Source organism: Lipophrys pholis, assembly GCF_963383615.2.
Source record: "Lipophrys pholis genome assembly, chromosome: 12".
NCBI classification, from domain to species: Eukaryota; Metazoa; Chordata; class Actinopteri; order Blenniiformes; family Blenniidae; genus Lipophrys; species Lipophrys pholis.
Genome location: NC_137641.1, coordinates 4,502,903 through 4,522,398, shown reverse-complemented (window position 1 = coordinate 4,522,398; position 19,496 = coordinate 4,502,903). Strand labels below are relative to the sequence as shown.

The 19,496-nt window shown below is 40.3% G+C and overlaps 1 gene segment (V, D, J or C); it reads right to left on the bottom strand.

Annotated features, from left to right (window-relative positions):
- Positions 1 to 3,972: 3,972 nt before the first annotated feature.
- On the bottom strand, positions 3,973 to 5,572 carry LOC308118325 (Ig kappa-b4 chain C region-like). The segment is given in 2 exons: positions 5,541 to 5,572; positions 3,973 to 4,486 (listed from the first exon to the last, which is right to left on the bottom strand).
- Positions 5,573 to 19,496: the final 13,924 nt, after the last annotated feature.

Below are 19,496 nucleotides of genomic sequence, written 5' to 3'. Positions count from 1 at the left end.
AATGCATTATGGGTAAATTGGCTTCCCAAGACTGAACAGGTCTGTTTCGATGAATCCTCGATAAAGTTGGCGGAGCGAGGATACATCCGGGTATTCCATGTGTACTCGGTGAGAAACGGCCTAAGAATAGAAACAGTACTTGGTCTGCCACTGATTACGTTTAACAGGTACACGAGAGCACAAGTATGGAGGAGTATGGGTATTGGAAAACGGCCTGTGTGTTTGGAGGAGAGAGAACGAGCGGCCGGTTCTTTTTAATGATAAAGCGGCTTTGCAGACAAGTTACTTGTCCTGCTGGACGCTACAATATTAATGCACAGTGACTTGGAGAAGTAACTTTAATCTGATTACTGGTTTGGAAATAACAACGCGTTAGATTACTTGTCTAACCAGCATCACTGGTGGTCATGGTAGTAGAGTCACTAATAAAAGTAAAAACAAGCGATTGGCAGCGCGTCGTCACTGCTGTAAACAGTGTGGCAGCCACAGAGAGATCAGTCACTGTAGAGGTGGAGAAGAAGAGTCTGATCTGAAGGTGGAGGCCAGAGGAGAGTGACCTCATGGGGGCAGAACCTGAGCACACTGCTGGACACCATAACAGCCCTCATGGTTGTGACGGCCAGCGTGTCTTTCTGGTGGAGACCACAGCGGACCGATAAAGTTCACTTTTATCTGTTGATTAAATGTATGAATGAAATACTTGAACAGGGACTTGTAAAAAGGCTCAGTGGACTTTGTGTTGTATCCTCAGTCACTGGAGAGTTGGAGGCGGAGGGTGACGTGGAGGTCGTCTGTCTCCAGCAGCAGAGCGTCCAGAGCGCATGGCGGTGCAGCGCATCCACAGTGCAGCTTCATGCACGACTGTCACCGTGCTATTTATATGCGTTCTTAGCAATGGGACCGGTTGTTAAACACCTTGTCACAATTGATAATCAGTCAGTTCTATCCACCGCTCTGGATCATTTGAAGATGAAAGTTTGTCATATGAACATCGTGCTGCTGATTCAGTAGTAATGGCTCATTAAAGGAACATCTATAACACTGAAGCTCGGCTGTTTATGATCACCTGGATCTATAAGTCTGACATTTGAAGACATTAAATGTATGAGATGAATCTGGCTTCAATTCTCCACCTACTCTCCACTACTGGCCCCAGGCCTTGTTCAAATGGAAACATGCTCTCCTCCTACACACAACAACTGACTAAAGGAGGTCCTAAATCACATTAAACTTGAAAAGATTCCATTTTCACTCACAAACTCAAGTTCTGTTTTCAATGAAACCTGGCAACCCTTTATAAAACCCCTGTCCAATACTACTATGAACCAGGAACTAACGAAATGCCTCCCCTCCACTCCCCCGTCTATTTTCTGTAGGTCTCCTTCTGTTGTTTTCTTTACTTTATTCTCATACTTAACTATTTACGTCTTAGTTTTCCAATCCAATTCTGTTTTTCATTTAACTATTTGTGTTCCTTATGTAGTTGTGTCTCGAATGAAGTTTTAATTAAAGGGTGGGAAGGGACAACGGACAGTCATGGACTTTAGTTCAGCTGTAGAAGCAGATTGAGCTCAATTGATTCAATATTGATACTGTGATTATTTTTCTTGTCCCCATCATGCATTACGTTGAATGACCCTCTTACTTTTCAACCCATCTGTTTATACACATTTTTCTTTTGTTGTAAAAGGAAAAGTGAAAAAGCTAAAAAAAAAAAAAGATTTAAAAACAATAAATAAAAGACAGCATGTCCAAGCAGCAATCTCCTGAGCTGGACCAAGACACCATCCGGCCGGGGAAATGAAGCAGGAGCAGAAAAAAAGAAAAACACAAACCAGAAGAAGACAAATGTTCTTCTCTCCTGCTGGTTCCTGTCAGGACTCTTGCTGTGGCATTATGAATCAGTGGAAGACTTTCAGCAGTTATTCAGACACCCTGATATTAGGGAGTTACAATAGTTACTCTGGAGGGAACAAATGTGTGGATTAGTTTCTCAGCTTCATTCTGAGTCAACATGTTCCTGATACTAGAAATATTAAGCAGGTGACAAAAGGCAGTCCTGCAGATTTGTTTAATGTGGAGCTGAAGGATCAGTCCTGGTCCAAAGTAACTCCAGGTTCCTCACAGTGGTACTGGAGGTCAAAGTAATACCATCCAGTGTTACTATATGTTCAGATCATTTCTCTCTCAGATGATTTGGGACAACTATAATAACTTGTGTTTAATCTGAGTTCAGAAGCAGAAAATGATCATTCATCCAGACTCTTGTGTCGCTAAGAGAAGCTTCTAGTTTGACAAGTTGATCAGTATCATCTGGTTTCATAGAGAAATCCATTGGTGGATCATCTGCATAGTAATGGAAGTTAATGGAGAGTTTTCTGATCATCCCTGCTCCCTCCTGCTCATCCTCTACATCCTCCTTCTTGGCAATATCATCAGTAAACATCATCTTCATTTCCACTGCTACGCCGACAACATCCAGATCTACATTTCAACCAAATCTGTCACCCCAACAACCTGCTCCACCCTCACCAACTGCCTCAGTGAAATAAAAACATGGATAAAACATGAAACATGAACTAAACTACGACAAATTGTACATGATAATCATGAGACCTAAATCCCTCACAAAACACATGGACAACTTCACCCTGACCACTGGAAACTCCACCCTGTCTCCGTCACCTCACACCTGTAATCTGAGAGTTATTCTCCACATCAAGCTCACCTTTGAACAACACATCAACCAGATCACTCGGACCGCCTTCTTTCACCTCAAAAACACGGCCCACCTTCACAACTCACTCTCCTCCTCTGCTGCTGAAACCCTCATCCACTCATTCATCACATCCTGAATCCACGACTGCAACAACATTCTCCTCGGCTCATCTTCAAAAGTCCTCAATAAACTTTGGTGTATCTAGAACTCTGCTGCTCGTCTGCTCACCCACTGCAACTCCTGTGAACACATCACCCCCGTCCTCCTGAACCTCCACTGGCTCCCTGTCCTCCAAAACATATCACTAACATCTCTGTCTGTCTGTCTGTCTGTCTGTCTGTCTGTCTGTCTCTCTCTCTCTCTCTCTCTCTCTCTCTCTCTCTCTCTCTCTCTCATCATTTTCTCACCTTCTATCCACATATGTTTTTCTTTCTCTCAGTAAAAGTACCTGGATATGACTGTGTTGAATTTGGTGAAATATAAATAAAGTTCAATTGAAGTAGAACATGGACCTTTCTGATTAATAACAGATGTTTTTTAATACTTATATTCTAATTCTGCTAAATCTTCAGACTAAATCAAAGCATCTCTAAAGGAGGAGATTTTATTTGTTTCAGGTGGAAATAAGTCGTGCAAAGATGTACAATTTAAAGATTTCTCTTGAGTTTTATTTTGAACTCAAAACTTTTTTTTAGGTTTCTTATAAATGCAAATTACCTGAAATATCACTCTCCATGTAATCTACTTTAGTCCACATCTACGTCTCCTAATATCTTCTGTAGTAAACAAAGAGTTTAAATGTTTAATCAGAACAGTCTGGATGTTCACTGTAATTCATCAGAGTATTTATTAACCTGATATCAACAGGAAGAGACAGAAGCTCCAACATTGCTCATTAACTAAAGTAACAATTCATAAAATCAACCTGTATGCTGATGATGTTGTTTTTGTATCTTGGAATATTCTCTCAAAATGCCAAAATGCCCAAAATGGCAATTCTGGGACTTGATCACACTTAATCTAAATAATGTAAACTGTCAAAGTTATCTGAACTTGTATTTAACCACATTTGCTCATGATGAATGAAGAGCACAGCTTCCTCTGACTGACTGTGTGTTTTGAGTCTGTTTCACATAAAATTGATTCAGCAACAAGAGGTGGAATCCTGAGAGTATCTATCAAGTCAAATTTCTGCTCCAAAGAAGGAGTTATGATGATTTTATTGCTGTAAAAAAGTCATGTAAGACCAAAGATTGAGGTGAAAACTGTCTTTATTTTGTCAAAGCTTGAAGAAAATGATGATGATGAAAGAAGATGAATATTGATGAAGTCAGTTTGCTTTGATGATAGAAGAAAGTGAAAGAGGGTGAATGACAGAGGTGAGATCAGTGTGAGAGTAAAAGCAGTGTGAGAGTCCCAGTGAGTCCGGTCAGGACTGGGAACACTGGTCTCTCCTCAGTGTCTCTCTGAGGGGAGTCTGGGAGCCCCGGGTGGCCTCACAGGTCACAGAGCCCACCTTCCTCCACTGGTCTGCAGGGAGCCTCAGGGTGCTGCTCCAGCTGTAGAGGCCGTCCTTCTGCAGCACCCCGGGGCTCCTGCTCTCCTCCCAGCTGCTGCTGCTGCTGCTGCTGCTGCTGTCCTCCACCTTCCAGCTCAGACTCCAGTCTGAGGGGAAGCCCTCGTTGGCCAGGCACATGAGCGTGGCCTTCCCCTGCTGCAGCTCCTCTCTGGAGGGGGGCAGCACCGTCAGGGTGGGGCGGGTATCACCTAGGAGACACCAATCAAATTAGAGGACAGGGAGCACCCAGCTGTCAATCAACCAGCACACACCTGGACAGCTTTAGTGGGAGACAGCTGATTTGGTCCTGGAAGAAGTTGCTGTCAGAGGCTTTTTCTGCTCCAGCAGTCACTCACTCACACATTGTTTCACTTCCCTTTAAGAAGCCTCTCATGCACATCAGCACAGAGAGAATCATCCAACACTTTGACCTGAAATACCTCAAACTACACAGGAAGGAACACAAGCTGATGTCTCAACGTTTACTCTTCATTTGCATCAACGTTATCAGAAAGTTTACACTTTACAACTTATGACTGGAAACTTTAACATGAACTTCAAATCTAAAATAATATTTTCAATTATTTAGAGCAAAATATGAAATACACAGGAAATAAAAATAACTTCTTTGGAGGATTTGATAAATTTACAACATTTATCATCAGTATTTCTATTTTACTGTAAAATAACAATATTAATAATACATTTTAAAGTAAGAAGAGAAACAGAATTGGGAAACATTCTATAGAACCAAGAATAAATCCAGCTGTGATGAAGAGACACTCAATAAAACAAGAAGAATAAAACCTGCACACATTCCAACACAAACACATTTCAAACAGTGGACATGTCAACTAAAACTCAGCCCAAAGACAGACCAGTGCACCAGAAATGTCCCTAAATACACAGGTCAGTGTAAAAACAGCTTCAACATGAGACTGGTAGAGTTAAAACAGTGTGTTCCACAGCCATCAGGCTCTAACTGAGCACATTTAAAGACTGACAATATCTTTGGTTTTGTCATTTAATCCTAATGAGATTTTAATCCGGTGTAAATTTAAAACTAATAACTTTTCTCTGTGATCAAATTAAAGTGAAACAGAGCTGAGCTAAACTACATGAAATCAATGGAGATTAAAACTTGATCACTACAATAATTATTAAGAAAAAAAAACATCTTTCTAATCTCAAATCATTCAAACCGAGGTTTAATGTATGAATTTGAATTATTTAGTTGAAAGTATTAAAGGAGAATAAACTTACTTCCAACATCCAGTCTGGTTCCTCCACCGAACGTGTACCACAGTGATACAAACTCATTGAGCCGCTGTACAAAAACCTCTGACTGTAGAGAGACGCCACTCTCTGATTCTGAAACCAACAAACTCACCAAAACAACTTTTACCACCTGATCCTAACGGAACACAAGAGAACAGTTCTTTCATCTGCAATGTCTACTTGAAATACATATATTTATAGAGATTGTTTTAAAGATTATTTTCAATTTATTCAATAATATCTTTTGGAATTTATTCCTAAATAGATTTGGCAGCAAAAATAGGAAATTTTTAAAAAGTAAAAACTACAGACGTATCTTTAATTATTCAGTTCAATTCCTTAATATTGTCATTAAAGTTTGAATCCAGAGTGAAACTGAGAGATGAAAGTGATCCAGGTCCCTGTTGGAGTCAGTCAGAACATTTCCATAGAGCCACTTTGCATCAGCAGCACCATGCTCCAGTGCTCTGGGAGAGTTTATAGTCCTGACAGTTGAAGACTGGATGACTGACAGCCGTCCTTCATGACAACAGAAGACAGAGAAATCCTCCTCATCAGAAACATGAGTGTGATCTGCGTCCTCATCTGGACTCTCCTCTGCTGCTGCTTCACAGGTAAAGTCCAGAGAATCAAACTCCTCTCCTCTGTCAACATCCGTCCCTCTGAAATGAAGCCCACAAAACCATGAGGCTGCTTGATGTTTCTGTCTGTGTTTCCTCAGAGTCCAGAGGCCAGGTCACAGTGACTCAGCCTGCGGCAGTCAGCTCTGCTCTGGGAGCCTCCGTCACCATCACATGTAGGACCAGTCAGAATGTTTATTATAGTGCTTATCACCATTTAGCCTGGTACCAACAGAGAGATGGACAACCTCCTAAAAGGCTCATTTACTGGGCCAGCTCTCGAGCATCAGGGACTCCAGGTCGTTTTACAGGCAGTGGATCAAACTCTGACTTCACTCTGACCATCAGTGGAGTTCAAGCTGAAGATGCTGCAGTTTATTACTGTCAGAGTTTTCATCTTATCAACAGTCAGTGGGTGTTCACACAGTGAAAAACCGTCGTACAAAAACCTCCCTCAGTCAGACTGAACAGAAACTGACTGCTGCACACTGATACACTTCACTGAACACACACACACACACACACACACACACACACACACACACACACACACACACACACACACACACACACACACACACACACACACACACACACACACACACACACACACGCACGCACGCACGCACGCACACACACACACACACACTCTAGAAATCTCTAACATAAACTGAACTAATGAATTTATTTATTGAGATCAGATGTTTCTTCACCAGAGGCGGTGGTGTTTCAACATGTAAATACTTGGTGGTGAGATTTTATTTGATGTGCATGGAAATATCAAAGTGATTGGGATGAAATTGGTGAGTGTTTTAGCCACTAAATTCACTCCTGATCTTGATGCAGAGACTCTGTCAGCCCATTTAAAGTATAGACTTGGCCGTGATGTAACTTGTCAGCGTATTGACACTGCAAGCAACAGGTACAGCTCATTTAGACCAGGATACAAAATAGAGCAGTCAAACCTCAGTTGATAACCTGAAGCCACTCCACACACCTTGTAGTCAGTGTTAACATCAGACAGAAGAGAATATTTCAAGATAAAGTCAAACTCTGCAGACCTGAGATCATATGAAATCAACTGGCATCAATTCAAAATGTATGATAAACAGAAGAGAGGTTGACATGCAGGAAATAAAAATCAGTTTTTTTGTTGATATTTTAGTCTAATTATGACAAACTGAAGGCAGCATGTAAAGAAGATGGATGGAATGTATATATTGAATAATCTCCTAGTTTGAGGCACATCACAACATCCTGGTCTTTTTGTGAGTCTGTATATTCATCCTCTTTCATTTTGATAACTTTTTCTGAACGATACACCAAAGATAAAGTCATGATCGTGTTTTCGATTGAGTTTATAGTACTGTGCTAATATTTAGTATGCAAAACAATATATTTAATGAACTAGACCTTTCATGACTGGCCAAAGAACCAGCCAGTGTCATGATCTTGCTCAGTCATGAATTCTTGCATCAATGCTACAATGGGAATCCCTAACCAGCCCAAGATTTATGGGAATAGAGGACAAAACTCATCTTCCATATCATGAGTCCTGGTCAACTGTAGAGTGGAGATTCTAAAACTGAAAGGGGTTCGATCAACTGACCTCATTTCTTGGGTCCCTGATGTTGAACAGTATAGTTCTGTACTTGTTGGTGTATTTGTTGTCGGTGTTTCGGAAAATGTCCAACATCTCCGTCTCAATGCTTGCGACAAGTTTGGCAGCTTCACTCTCTAACATCTTCAAATCCTCACACTCACACACCCTTAAATGAAAAGAGTTAGTGAACAAATAGTGACATCAACACTCAACCTTTGACTGCCGCCCACATTTAACTGCCAAGAGTTTCATGTGACTATTGTAAAATAAATGATGGTGAAAGTCAAATGTTTTTGCAAATGTGGGTCAGGATACTCTGATAATCATACATATAATGAAATTTTAACTTAAATTTTACTGGTGATTGGAATTGAGGGTCATGAATTTCAAATGCGTCTCATCTCGTGTTGCATATTATGACTTGATCGTAAAATTCTATTGTGTGTATGCCAATATCTTTTTGGAAGAAACAACTTAAATTACACCATGGAGATAATCAAAAGGTAACAGGCTGTGGGTTTCATACAAGTGTGTAAAGTTATTCTCACCTTTCAAACAGGATGTGTGTGAGAGAGCGTTGGATGATCTGCCTGAGCAGGCGATTAGGCTGACAGGGCCTGGAGGAGGGTGGGCTGGGTGCTGGTGATGCAGGCAGATACTGAGTTCCATTCCATGTTAAAGCTGAGGAAGGCTTCTGGGATGATGTTGAGACTGCGGGATGGCCAAACGGAGACTCCATTTTCTTTGTCGTGCAGTCTTAAGAGAGGTGGCTCAAGAGGTGCGAAGTCTCGTGATCGGGGTTAATGGCACTTGTAGTCTATTGACAGAAAAGACACAAGACAGAGTTCTTTCGTAGATTATGATTTTTCAACACGTCCCTAATACATTTGAGGTAGGTCAGACATTGAGTAAAGAGCCTCTCCTTTGATCTTCTTTGATCAAATGTTCACTCCTTTGCTCTCCCTTGATCTCCTTTGCTCTCCTTTGATCTCTGAGTGCTATATAACTCAAAAGTACCTTTGTTAATGCCAGATTCGTTTGCAAAACCGAGCTAGCGAGAGGAGGATATTTTGTCTATTGAAGCCCAAGAAAAGTTCTCCCTGCTTGGACTCAACGTATTAATTGACTTAACTGTGAGAACAGAAGTCAGCAGCACCGATATCATGACTCGAAGAGGTAAGTAACATTGTGTCCAGGACTCTGCAATCTCATTATGTCACCTAACGTGCTCCATGCTTGACATTCACAATAGAAAATGACTGTTTGGTGATCAGATGCTCAGTTTGATAATGAGAAGAAACAAAAGGCTGAGGCCAGTAAGAGAAAATCTGTTTTCGTGTTTAATCTTGGGCTTTATTGGAACCATCACCATTTCCATTATTTTGGGCGAAATGATGTATTTAACAACCCTTCTCATTTTTTCCTCCATTTGTAGATTACCTTAGTGCTAAGATTTTATTTTAAATCTCATGAGCGCTCAATGCCTATGTTAGGACAGCCCAATGTTTTAATTCCCGACTGTGACTACAGGCTTAGGAATTCAGAACCATACTTCCACCTCAGGGAACGTGTAAAAAATAAATTGCTGCCAAATAGCAGCTGAAACCTTGCAAACAGGAACGGTAATCGTCAAAGAAGAGGACGATTCAGTTGGAATTTTTAATTATTGAGAGCCAAAAATGCAAACACACACACACACACACACACACACACACACACACACACACACACACACACACACACACACACACACACACACACACACACACACACACACACACTGATAACTCCGATGTTAGAAGAGCCCCGCCTCAGGAAGTTCAATGTAATTGAACCTTTTCTCCAGGGCTCTTCTGCTCTCATCCACAAACAAATGTTGCTCAGTGATGCCCTCTACTGGGGGCCTGTTGTAGTTTAATTGTTATCATCACTTGTCGACATTTCGAGTCCTTGTTCAAGTTTCAACATTCATGCGTCCTGACGAGACAATAAAACATGAGCTGAGACCAAGAAGATCTTCTGAGATTCTTTTCCGTATCAAACCAGAACACACCAACACATCCAGACACTTTTCTCCTTTATTCTTTAAACCCCACAGCTGCTGTCGGCTGTATTGAAAGGAGCAGACTTTTTGTTTTTCAACATTTCTGTTTTAACTTTAGCCTGTCCTGTCTCATCCATCCTTCACTGTAGAATATTCACATCATCACATCAGTGACTTTTGTCTTGTTTCTCTCCAGAGAGTTCACAGCAACACTTGGTCACCAGAAGATGAGCTCCAGTGTGGAGCAGGAGGAACATGAAGCTCCACACATTAAAGAGGAGGAGGGTGGTGTAGAAGTGACTGATAGAAAGTGACCATTTCCACGACTCTGTGAGGGACTTGACCACCCAGCGACTAACTTCTTTACCCTGTCGGAACAAACTATTGTCCTGTACGAGGTGGAGATTGATCGTCAGCACAAACTGATGGAAATAATCTGGAAACCTCAAATGAAGTTACACAAGAGAGGAATGGAAAAGAAGAACAAGAAGAACCAGAACCCCCACAGATCAAAGAGGAACCAGAAGAACTAGAACCTCCACAGATTGAAGAAATAAAGCTTCGTTTTGAGGAAATGTGGTGAAATTGTCAGTTGAAAACATAAGTTATGTCAGAAGGTAAGATCTGTCTGATGGGAAGAAAAACCTTTGTGAAATCTGTGATCAAAGTTACAACCGACAGAGGAAGTTGTTGGTCCACATGAGAACTCACACAGGTGAGAAGCCGTATTCTTGTGAAACGTGTGGGAAGTTTCAATGATCGTAGTTTTACATCATGTGAAAACTTACAGAGATGAAGTCATGAAAGACTCTGAGAGATCTCATTCAGGATGTCCAGCTTGAGCCCAGAATCACAAGGTATCATCCAGTTGAAAGGAAACGTTGCTGTTTAAACACCGTCCACACTGTTTGTCACAAAAAATAGAAGGTTAAAATAAATCTGGTGTCCATTTGTGTTCCTAGAGAGAAGCTGACAAACAGTCCCCTGGTTGCATATTGAATCTTAGAGAAGCTTGTTTCATTCTTTAGTACGAACACGACGGCTTGTTTTGAAAATGTGACATTAAAAATCTTGTATGAACAGATGTGAACTTTGAAGAAATGGAAATAAAATGTGAATATGAATCCAGTGGGTTTTCTTATTCAGTGTTTGTTGTTTTTGTTTTAACTCACAGCCGATAGGTTGTTAAATGGTTTCAGAAAGATGCACCTACACTAGATAACTGGATTAAAGTTATCAAGGAGATTTGAGATGAAAAAACTGACTTTCTCACTACACCTGCAAAAGGAGTAGTACATTACAAAATGGACATACTTAATGGTATATTGTACTTTCAGATATGAGCTCACCCCCATTGCTTCCTCATCCCACACACACATTCATTACCTGTGTAAAGTGATGAAACACACTCAACCTGCTGTGCAAAATAATCCCTTTTAGCAAATCCCACAAGAATGTAAATTGCCTGGAGATATAGTGGAAAATAATGTCTGGTCACTGAGATGTACTGTGACACTGTTCTACTGCTCATGTTGCTCTATGTTCTGTGTCTATTAAAAAAAACAACTAAAGTTAAACAACAGATAAAACTGAATTCAGCGTTGCACATGGTGAATCAAACCAGGAAGAATGAAAGAGTTTGCCCTCTGGTGGTGACTTTGTGTCACTACATTGTTGTGTAAAGTTACAAACATTAACGAGTTGATGGGTGAAGTTACGTTCACATTCTATTCCATTGTTCATTTTTATTCACTCACAGACATTTAGAGAAAATGCCCAGCCTATTTTAAAAGTAATGTCTTTTCAGCAATAGTTATGTTTTCTAAGAACAATAATTTATCTCATTTCTGACGGAATTAACCCTGAAATGAACGACAACGTGTAAATATGCACACATAAAAATGATTTGTTTTCCACAGTGATTCATCACTAGTGATGTTTTTCAGGATTATTTTGCAGTGGTAGGAAATCTAAACGTCTGAAGGGTCCTCGTCGCCGCCTGGTGGACAAAAGTAGAAACTACAAGAACATAGAAACTGTCATGGCGTCCTCCTCTCATATCAAGGTTGGCTCTGGTCACTGGTTAGTTTATATTTGATCAATAAAGGTGTTCAGCTAAACAATCACAGGATCAGGAAGTTGTTTGAACGTTTGTCGAAATGACCTTGACGCTTCTTTTAGATGCGGTAACTTAAAGGTATGAACTCTTTATAATCTCCTGAGCATTTAGAAAGCTTAATAAACTAAAAATCTAACTCAAGGAGTCAAATGATAAATGATACTCTTTGATCATTTGTGAAATCAACCACAGAAAAATGTCCCAGCCCCCTTTTGTTTCTGTTGAATGAAAATATGAAAGTAAATTAATACATGTGAGTTTTTTTAACCAGTTCATGATTATTTACAATCACAATCAGAGAGAAACTGTTTATCCTCATGAATTGACTCTTGTTGATCGACTAGATATCCAATTTATTTTTCACAAACAATAAACTTAAAAGCAAAGTGTCCCTCTCATTTTCTTTCTAGTTAATTTGGCACTTTTCTTGACAAAAGGCCAAACAAGTTGATCGTCACACTGATGGATTAATATCTCATCTATTGATCAACTGATTGATGGAAAACAATCTTTAGATTCTTGTAAGTGCTGAGCTCTCAGCAGATTCTTTGACCTTTGGTAGTAAGTTCATTTTAAACTGTTGAATCTCTGTTGATTCTTTGACTTGGATGTGCAGCAGCACAGACTCCAAAGCACATTTTGTAGACGTCCTTGTAAAGCTTCACTTCCTCTCTTCCTGTTGTCCTTCTGTCACACATCAGCCCTGACACTGCCTCACTTCTTCAACCTCTCTGTGGACTGTCCATCCCTCTGGACGCTTGACCTCAGAGCCTCACCACCTCTGCTCTGAGCTTCTTCTCCTGTCTCTTCTCTCACATGTTCTGTCTTTTCTCTGCTGTGCAGACCTCCACCTCTCCTTTCCTCAGACCATTATGAAAAAAGGAAACGTCCTGGATACCATCAATGAAGTCACCATCATCCATGTCTTCACCTTCCTCATCCCCTGTGTCAGACCGGCTGCTGGACTTCTGGACTGACCCCTCCTGACTCACCCTCTTAGAAGCATGAAGTGTCTGTGGGGAGTCATTCTTTACTCCCACAAATCTTCCTGCTGCTTCAGCCACAAACTTAATAACATCTGACCTTGATTTCTGCTGAACCGTATGGCTGTTAACGCCAGCGTTTCCACTCATTTAGTTTTAGATGTGATAAAATTATTCTCAATTCTTTGATTTTCCATGTACGGACGATGATTCTGGACACATTAAAGATGCATTAATGTTTTGTAAATGACGTCTTTTAAGTCAAAATCCTGATTTTATTTATTTTACTTTAATATAATATTCTCAGAATAAAGTCAAAATTCAGACTTTTTAAGTCTCCAAGGAGAAACTCACCACTTTGATAACTTTTCATCTGGTGAATACAACTATGTACATGAGTCAATGTTTTATCAGCATTATCAAATGGCATTTTCATTGTTAATGCTCTCATTGCTGCACTGTTTAGCGCTCTCGCTTGACAGAAGGTTGTGGGTTCAAATCCAGCTGGAGCTGTTTGTGGAATTTCCTTGTGTTTCCTCAGGGTTCTCTGGTTTCCTCCCACATTCCAAAAAACTGCATGTAATGTTAATGCTAAATGAAGTGTCTGTGTGTGTCCTGTGGAAGACTGATGACCTGTCCTTTTTCTTTTGAAACGTATTTTCATTGACGTCCATATGACGTCCAGACAAGACGTGAAAACAACGTCCAAGAAAGACGTCTAAATAACTTTCATTCTGGCTCGTCTGAGGACGTCTTCTGGATGTCAAATATTGACGTCTATATGATGTCCAGAAAAGACATCCAGACAACGTCCAAGAAAGACGTCTAAAAAACTTTCATTCTGGCCCCTCTGCAACTGCAACGTGAAATAAGTGTCGGTCACGCTGCTGCTTCAACCAATCAGGTTTTGATATTGATGCTCTTTTTGTTTTTTAATTGATTCATTTTATTTTATTTTATTTCATTTTTTATTTTATTGCCCAAATGGGGGAACATCCAAACAGAGCAAACAAACATCAAACAACAAAAAAAAACAATTTTAACAGACGATGCTCACAAATAATACATTAGTATAATCTTAAGCTCCATGGTATGAACTTATAAAGATAACTATAACAAATACAAATAAGGATGACATTATTTATTTTAAAAGAATAGTATAATTAAAAAAAAAAGAAAACACAAAAGGGACGAGGGAAGCAGAGGGTCTCATTATTCTTTTTGGAATAATTCTTTAATTAACTCAATAGTTTTAATGCTTTATTTTGGTGTTTATGTTACTTAGTGTTTTAATGTGTTTCTTTAAGTTCAATATAAAACTGAACATAATCTGGGTTTACCTTTGCTAATCTGCATTTGCGAATGTGAAATTTTCCAACTAGAATTATTAAATAAACTATAAATTCTATGTCTTTATTTTTGTAATTAAAATATGCAATTACATGTTTACAATCAATTTGAGCATGATTTTAGTTTTACACAGTATATAATTCTCAATTTTAGTCCATAAGATAGTTGAATAGGAACAGTAAAACAATTAATGACTTAATGATTCATTTTCACTTTCTAAAAATTTGTATAAGTTTACATTTGTTAAATATATGTTGTGCAAAATATTAATATGTACTTACTTAATTTTATTGACAATACAAAATCTGTATGGCAATAACCAAGCTCTCTGCCAATCAATGTCTGTTAAGATAAAAATCCAAAAAGATTTTCCTCTGGGACTTATTCTCCTTTTCTCATAAAAACTGTTTCTTTTATGTTTATTACTTCAGTTATGATTCAAAATGTCTAAACCTTTAATAAACAGCAGGTTTATGACACAAATAGATATTGGTGACTCAGGACCCGCCAGCAGGCCTCGGGAGACGTCAGCGTATTCAAGCCCTCTGATTGGTTCGTCAGAGAGTTCACTCTCCAGCGCCAGCTGACTGCATCTGGAGCGAGCTGCATTAACAATATTATAGTTGTGTTTGTTTAATAGTGGTTTTGTCAACCTACAATGGCTAAAGGAGAAGATAAAGAGATTTGGTTGCAGATTTATTGTCAAAACATTTTTAAAGTGGGACTTTTCCTAGAGGTCATTGAACGCACCGCAGGCCTCCAAGCACACAGAGGTCCGGTACAATTTACTTGTGCTCACTACAAGTTCCATGGCAGGATTCAAGATTATGTTATTCGCCATTATATTATTTTCAAACCATGAAAAACGTTTGTCACCGTCCACGGCCCCCAGGAATTCTGGGAATAACAGTGGCTTTTTTTATGAAGCTGAAACAGAAGGAGACTTGAACTTTGATTCTTTTCATCCATAAAGGTATTTATTCTGGCAGCATGAGTATCTATCTGTGATGCAAAGGCTTTTTATACTGCATCTCTACATGATGACCTTGTTTTTGTAGCCATAAAAAGTGATTGAGGGGTGGATTGACTCAGACCAGCACTAGTGAAGGCCGAGGTCTGAAATGCAAGGCTGCCACTGTTACAATCTAATCCAACCATTTATAGGACATGCAAATACGTTTCAACTTCCAGCTTTTATTGAAAGATATAAATAAGGATGTGAGGATATAAACACTCTCATATACTATTTTTCCATTCATCCATCTTCTAAACCGCTTTGCCATGATTATTTTATTGTTGTAAAAAAGTCATGAAAGACCAAAGATTGAGGTGAAAACTGTCTTTATTTTGTCAAAGCTTGAAGAAAATGATGATGAAAGAAGATGAATATTGATGAAGTCAGTTTGCTTTGATGATAGAAGAAAGTGAAAGAGGGTGAATGACAGAGGTGAGATCAGTGTGAGAGTAAAAGCAGTGTGAGAGTCCCAGTGAGTCCGGTCAGGACTGGGAACACTGGTCTCTCCTCAGTGTCTCTCTGAGGGGAGTCTGGGAGCCCCGGGTGGCCTCACAGGTCACAGAGCCCACCTTCCTCCACTGGTCTGCAGGGAGCCTCAGGGTGCTGCTCCAGCTGTAGAGGCCGTCCTTCTGCAGCACCCCGGGGCTCCTGCTCTCCTCCCAGCTGCTGCTGCTGCTGCTGCTGCTGCTGTCCTCCACCTTCCAGCTCAGACTCCAGTCTGAGGGGAAGCCCTCGTTGGCCAGGCACATGAGCGTGGCCTTCCCCTGCTGCAGCTCCTCTCTGGAGGGGGGCAGCACCGTCAGGGTGGGGCGGGTATCACCTAGGAGACACCAATCAAATTAGAGGACAGGGAGCACCCAGCTGTCAATCAACCAGCACACACCTGGACAGCTTTAGTGGGAGACAGCTGATTTGGTCCTGGAAGAAGTTGCTGTCAGAGGCTTTTTCTGCTCCAGCAGTCACTCACTCACACATTGTTTCACTTCCCTTTAAGAAGCCTCTCATGCACATCAGCACAGAGAGAATCATCCAACACTTTGACCTGAAATACCTCAAACTACACAGGAAGGAACACAAGCTGATGTCTCAACGTTTACTCTTCATTTGCATCAACGTTATCAGAAAGTTTACACTTTACAACTCATGACTGGAAACTTTAACATGAACTTCAAATCTAAATTAATATTTTCAAATCAGCATTTCTTATTTACTGTAAAATAACAATATTAATGATGCATTTTAAAGTAACAAGAGAAACAGAATTGTGAAACATTCTATAGAACCAAGAATAAATCCAGCTGTGATGAAGAGACACTCAATAAAACAAGAAGAATAAAACCTGCACACATTCCAACACAAACACATTTCAAACAGTGGACATGTCAACTAAAACTCAGCCCAAAGACAGACCAGTGCACCAGAAATGTCCCTAAATACACAGGTCAGTGTAAAAACAGCTTGAACATGAGACTGGTAGAGTTAAAACAGTGTGTTCCACAGCCATCAGGCTCTAACTGAGCACATTTAAAGACTGACAATATCTTTGGTTTTGTCATTTAATCCTAATGAGATTTTAATCCGGTGTAAATTTAAAACTAATAACTTTTCTCTGTGATCAAATTAAAGTGAAACAGAGCTGAGCTAAACTACATGAAATCAATGGAGATTAAAACTTGATCACTACAATAATTATTAAGAAAGAAAAACATCTTTCTAATCTCAAATCATTCAAAACAAGGTTTAATGTATGAATTTGAATTATTTAGTTGAAAGAATTAAAAGGAGAATAAACTTACTTCCAACATCCAGTCTGGTTCCTCCACCGAACGTGTACCACAGTGATACAAACTCATTGAGCCGCTGTACAAAAACCTCTGACTGTAGAGAGACGCCACTCTCTGATTCTGAAACCAACAAACTCACCAAAACAACTTTTACCACCTGATCCTAACGGAACACAAGAGAACAATTCTTTCATCTGCAATGTCTACTTGAAATACATATATTTATAGAGATTGTTTTAAAGATTATTTTCTATTTATTTTATTATGTCTATTGGAATTTATTCCTGAAGGGATTTGACAGCAAAAATAGAAATTTAACTTTAAAAACCACAGACATATCTTTAATTATTCAGTTTAATTCCTTAATATTGTCATAAAAGTTTGAATCCAGAGTGAAAGTGAGAGATGAAAGTGATCCAGGTCCCTGTTGGAGTCAGTCAGAACATTTCCATAGAGCCACTTTGCATCAGCAGCACCATGCTCCAGTGCTCTGGGAGAGTTTATAGTCCTGACAGTTGAAGACTGGATGACTGACAGCCGTCCTTCATGACAACAGAAGACAGAGAAATCCTCCTCATCAGAAACATGAGTGTGATCTGCGTCCTCATCTGGACTCTCCTCTGCTGCTGCTTCACAGGTAAAGTCCAGAGAATCAAACTCCTCTCCTCTGTCAACATCCGTCCCTCTGAAATGAAGCCCACAAAACCATGAGGCTGCTTGATGTTTCTGTCTGTGTTTCCTCAGAGTCCAGAGGCCAGGTCACAGTGACTCAGCCTGCAGCAGTCAGCTCTGCTCTGGGAGCCTCCGTCACCATCACATGTAGGACCAGTCAGAATGTTTATTATGGTTCTGGTTATCACCTTTTAGCCTGGTACCAACAGAGAGATGGACAACCTCCTAAAAGGCTCATTTACTACACCAGCTATAGCGATTCAGGGACTCCAGATCGTTTTACAGGCAGTGGATCAAACTCTGACTTCACTCTGACCATCAGTGGAGTTCAAGCTGAAGATGCTGCAGTTTATTACTGTCAGAGTTATCATGAAATCAACAGTCAGAGGGTGTTCACACAGTGAAAAACCGTCGTACAAAAACCTCCCTCAGTCAGACTGAACAGAAACTGACTGCTGCACACTGATACACTTCACTGAACACACACACACACACACACACACACACACACACACACACACACACACACACACACACACACACACACACACACACACACACACACACACACACACACACACACACACATTAGAAATCTCTAACATAAACTGAACATATGAATTTATTTATTGAGATCAGATGTTTCTTCACCAGAGGCGGTGGTGTTTCAACATGTAAATACTTGGTGGTGAGATTTTATTTCAGGTCTACTGAGCGCAGAGTTCAACACCACTTAATACCAAACTAAAGTTTGTGCAGAAGTTTTGAGCTCCAACATCTTTATGACAACCATATACTGTAGGATCCCATCTTGTGAAAAGGTTTAACACGGGGAATAGCCTCTGATTAAATCATTTAATAAACTAAACTGTGTCTCGGTGGGGAGTTGAACACGGGCCTACTGATCGCAAGGAAAGAATTCCTCCACTAGACGAGCAGCATATTGATTTACAAGTGAGATTCTTACACAGATTTTATTATGACCTTACACTCACTTTACCTCCAGTTTCTCCTCTAAAGTCAGAGTTTTACATTTATACACCAGTAAATAATCAACCTCATTCATTTGGATTCTTAACTGTTAGCTCTCGCGGCGCATAAGCTGGCGTCACAACTCACTCTGGTTCTGTCAAGCAGTGCCTCCATTGACGCCAGCCAATCAGCTCTGAGCTTCTAAATCATCCTGGAGCAGGGCTTCGGGCTGCCAGCCCCACTCTCCATAAAGATCATGTGATCTGAATGAATGTACCACAGCCTGAGCATGAACACTTGCATTTGACTGCATGAAATACAAACTGCATTGAGAGAGAGGAGCTGGTCCAACTCATGCAACCATCAGTGTGGATCAGGAGAAAACTCAGCCTGAAGCAGCAAGAGGAGACCAAGAACCAGGAAGTTCAATCCTCACACACAAATATGCAACTCAGGAGGAAGCTATATTCACAGAAAATAAAATACTATAGATGATCTTAAAGGATTAATAATGTACTTTGCCTGCAGTTATTTTTCGCTGGTTCATCAGGTGGTGCTCAGCTCCACCTGCCCCTAATGACCAACTGCTCCTGACCAGAGGTATTAATAATCATTTCCTGGGGAATTGCACCCCAGGAAATCCGGGCCGTTTTCCAATTCTTAGAGCGCCAGTGTGTACTCGCCTACGTCACGAGTAACTACTTGCAAGGTGTCCTCGCAAGTGCGGAAATGCAAATTTACGGGGACGCATCGAGCTCAACAAACAATTGGAACACGAG